At 38.8% G+C, this 4736-nt stretch overlaps 1 long non-coding RNA gene across 1 annotated transcript; it reads left to right on the forward strand.

The window, feature by feature from the left end:
* Positions 1-566: 566 nt before the first annotated feature.
* On the forward strand, positions 567-1076 carry LOC110015696. The gene is made up of 2 exons (XR_002290939.2): positions 567-730; positions 818-1076. It is a non-coding gene; the product is annotated as an uncharacterized LOC110015696 (long non-coding RNA).
* The last annotated feature ends 3660 nt before the right edge of the window (positions 1077-4736 follow it).

Raw genomic sequence — 4736 nt, forward strand, 5'->3', positions numbered from 1 at the left:
GAAACTCCAAGTCGTGCAGGGCTTGTTGTAGTTTGTTCAAAGAAAGATGATCTATGCGTTTCTGTGAGGGTTTGATGTATGCATCGTTCTGCAGGGGATGCGGCGTAAGCAGAAATGATGAGAACATTGACAGATTATAGATCACACAAAACGCTGGGACGCCACAAAGTCTGTACTTCATTATTGCTACTTTACTCAAGTATGACTGATTTCACAAAATTGCCAGTAAAATATCTTTATAAACGTATTGTGAATTTTAATTTTACTTCTATATGATATTATTTCAATTTTAGGACGTAGATAATAATTTCGTAAGTTCAGTTAATCAGTTAATATCTTTTAATTATGCATGAACAAAACAAATTGATATTAAAAGATGTAAAGCCAGCGTTATAGTCTACACTTTTAAGAGAAAATTTGGCTTCCCACTGTTTCCATGCTTTTGTTGCACTTTTCTCATGATGGAGGACACATACAAAGAAAATAAAGCTTAAAATTGCACTTCTGACTATTTCTTTATTCAATTCATTGTGAATCAGAAGCCGACGAAAAACTGTGTTAGAAAAGCTTCTAACTGAAGATACTACAGCAGACCATAAGCTCCCTGCTGTCATGGTCCCCCTGGAGGCTCCCACTGATTGAACCCAGCTGCAGCCACTTCCATCATCAACCCCACAGTATATCAGAGGGCCAGTTTCCAGTATTCATCGCCAGATCGTTGCCAACTATGGTGAAGTACCTGGTCTCATGCTCCTCGTGTTCTAGTTCTTCTGATTACTCCTGAACTTCCTACTCAAGCTATCGTTTCTGTCCTTAGGACAAAGCTCTGCAACCAACCACCTGCCTGGGTCCAGTTTCCACCTCGTGCATTCCAAGCCATCATCACGCCAAGCCCTCCAGCCTCGCCGTGCCACACGCCACACTCGACCACCGCTCCACCAGCAGCTCCCCGGGACCACCCCCTGAACAAGACCCCGCTACAAGAAGGATACTTACCGCCAGTCCGCTCCTCGCCACAGAACTCCCGCTCCACGGATTCCCGTTCATCCTCGGCAAATAAAATCCTTCATTGCCAACGGGCCTCAAGCGTGATCTTTTCGGGTTTCAGCATCTGGGTATATTTCCGTTCTCAGTCATGACACCTGCTACTCTCCATTCTGATGCATCCACTTGGAGACAAATAGATCCATGTACGAACTTGTTTTCCTCGTCTGAGCTTGTATCTCGTTCAAAACTGTACAGTTGGATAACTCCAATTTTGTTCGCCATTTTTGTTACCCTGCTAATGTTAGGTTGGGGGTGTGAAGGGCTGTAAGCCGGTGGGAGAGAATGTAAACAGTTGGATAACGGTATGTGGGGGTGGGCTTATTCAGCACCAACAGTTCCACACACAACTAAGAGGCAAATTTCGAAAGAACTACTGCTGCTCTGCAGAAACTGTCATAAAAAATATGAGTTTTTTTTTTTAAATTTTGGCTTAAAACGGCATCATCATCATAATTAAAAGAACATTGGAATTGATTTTAAAATCGATCAAAAACCTGATTTGAATTGGACTCAAATAAAATGTCAGAGTGCTGGCAATGAAATTTCTCTACAGGAACAAACAAAATGAACGCAGTTGTATTTTATCAGCATTTAACATCCTGGATAGATGCACAAGTTTTGCTACGGTGTGTGGGGTAAACAGAGACATGGGCAAGGAGCCAAGACCTGTTTGTTAGCGCTGCAATTTCTCAGCTCCTCGGCGTATTAAAAGGTACACTGCCTAAACGATGCATATTTTTTCCCTGTATATGATATGTTATTTTATTAAATATTATATCAGTCTAGCATCCTACAGCCGCTTGGTTCAAAGGAAGTTTGGTATCATGGCCTGAAGCCCAAGTTACATACACTCACAGACATCGCTCTCGTCTCTCCTTCCTTTTTTCTCACTCTGTCTTGCTCTCCGTTTTTCCCTTGATCAGGCACAGTCCAGCAGTGCCAGCAGTGCCCCAGGCTGACTGATCACAGGAAGGAGGAACATTTTTGAATTCCACCAGGGATTGAGTCACACAATCCCAGCATCAGGCTCTACGTGTATTCAGCTTTGCTTTTCCCTTTTTTTTCTTTTTTTTTTTGTACTGTATACCGCTAGGATTCAAATTGAATTTTAATAGCGTATTCACCAAAGACCATATAATTGTCTTTTCCTCTGTGTCTTTGGGCTTTTTTTTTTTTTAACTTGTTGGTGCTCTTCATGTTTAGTCACTTTGTTTTGGAGATTGATCTTCAGGATGCCTGTCATTTTTTTTGATCATTTCACAAATTCAATATAGTTTTTAAAACACTGAAGTTCATTTAATGTGCACCTATACCACAAAGCCAAATGACAAAGATGTTATGCCGATTAAAGCATTTTTAGCCAAAAAAAAAACAAAAAAAAACCTGTGTTTGTTTTCTAGGACATAATTTCTACAGCAGTAGTTTATTAGAAATTCACCCTTTGAGTTGTGGGTAAGTCTGTTGCTGCGTAGCAAGCCCGCCCTCATTTCCCATTATCCATCTGTTTATGTGCTATCCTGCTAGCTTACAGCCCCTCACACCCCCAACCTAACAATACCGGTGCAACAATCTAGCCGTAGAGTTTTGGGCTGGATGCCAGCTTGAATAAGAAAAAACAAAGACGTTTGTACATCACACTTACAAGCTATTTGAAAGTGCACATTTTCATCTGCTCCTGTTTCATACGATTTCAACAAAGGAAAACTCAAAATCTTAGTTTTAATCTTCATTTTACCCTCCATTATGAGAAAAATGCTACAAGAACATGTTAAAAATACCAAAAACTTTTTTGTCATTGGAGTGGGTCTTTAAAAAATCATCCCAAAGCGTATTTTCTCAAGGATGTCTTTTTTATTAGAAAAGCAAACCTTCATGCCAAAAGAAAAACTTTTTCTGATATTTTTCTTTTAAATAAAAAGATCGAAGTTATCCTGATTATGAACATGAATGTGTCCCCATCATTTTTAAACAGCAATTTCCCAAGTTTCAGTTTAACTCTAAACGTCTTTCTGAAACCTAGTTGCGTATCAGCTATCATTAAGCCAATGTAGCCAATATCAGAAACATTTTAGTTAGTCTGGGTTAATAGCCCATTGATTAACAATTTCCCTGACCATTGCAGGTGCAGATTACAGAAACATCATATTTCAAACCCCACCTGAAGCCGTTTTAACCTTTAGAAATCGAATGAAATTACACTTCCTGTTTTATGCGGGTATTGACATTCTCATCCAGCTGCAAAGCATGGATGAATTGTAATACCTAGAGGAGTTCACCTATTTATATTCATAGTTGTTCTCATACAGGAGAGGGCAGTGCAGTGAACCTCTCTTACTTCAGCCAGGCAGCAGAGGAATTTAGATAGAGAACCATAGAAAGATAAAGTGAAATTTAAACCTGGGTCTTGTGCACAGAGAACAGAATCCCAACTGAATCTCACTTCTTTATGATTTACAACTACCCAGAAAGACCTTTGCTTGTACTTTTAGGCACAAACTGCAGCAAAAAATGGATTGTAAATCCTTTCATTTAGGTTTTTAATTATTATATCCAAAAGTCCAAAAGTATATCCAAAAGTCTCCAAATGTAACAAAAGCAAAACAAGAGATGATTAAAATAGAAATGTCTACATAATGTTCAATTCGTTCTTTGTATTAATGCTGTTTGTCACCTGTTTGCTTTCCATTTTGTTTTAATGCAAAGTTTGAGGGCAGTCTTGCAAATAAGTCTTGAGCTTGTTATGCAAATCAATTCATAAGGCATGAAACTGAATTCTCTCTTTCTTGTCCTCTCACCCACAAAACCAAATAATATGACACCCCAAACCTGAAAACTGGCACAATCCTCACTGTGATCCTACAAGCTTAGAGGCAGGTTGGTCATCTTTTTTCGTAGTTTACTTGTTATTGTATTTGCTTATTTTTTTAAGGTCGTAAACCTCCATCCAGAACACAAAATATCACACTCGTGTTTTGCTGTGGGGACTCGAGTAAAACTGCAGCTCTAGTGTCAAAAGGTGATGCAGTTTTTACTTGAGTTATTTAGGTGTTAATTCCACTTCATACTTTTGTGTTAGTTCTCTGCTCTATGCTCATTTTACAGCCAAGGAAACACCACACCCAAACCCACACAGACAATCACATTCATAGGTCACACCTGACAGGTGGGTTAAGGTTGTGTGGCATCATAGGACTTGGGGAAATTGCATTTGTAGGAATTTTTGGCTTTGAGTTTGCATTTTATATTTTGTTTCAAAAGCCTTTTTCACACTTGGTGCTTGTTTATAATAAACTCTTTACCTCATGATATTTAAATATGCTTTGAACATTGAATGTAAGAACATGCAAATCACTTTATCTTTTGCCAAATTCTTGTCATCTTGCTGGTGTTTGTTCCCATGTTTTTATGCAGCATTAATACACTTTTTTTAAACCTATAAGAGCACATGACAGGAAAATAGAAATGTCTTTTGTGGTCCCCTTGGCGTGTCGTTTATACCACTTAATTTCATTGTTCAGGATAAGGGGGGCCAGGTTTTCAGCTTTATATTCTTCTAGCAGTGGTTCTTTGGTTACCTTCACCTAGAGAAAAATGCATAAAACTCTGTAACAGTTACCAAAAGCATTAACTAACACAAAAGCTTTTTGATACAGATGCAATACCCATCTCAGGCTTTAAAGCTGGCCTTA

The sequence above is a fragment of the Oryzias latipes genome, chromosome 10, assembly GCF_002234675.1.
Source record: "Oryzias latipes chromosome 10, ASM223467v1".
Taxonomy (NCBI): domain Eukaryota; kingdom Metazoa; phylum Chordata; class Actinopteri; order Beloniformes; family Adrianichthyidae; genus Oryzias; species Oryzias latipes.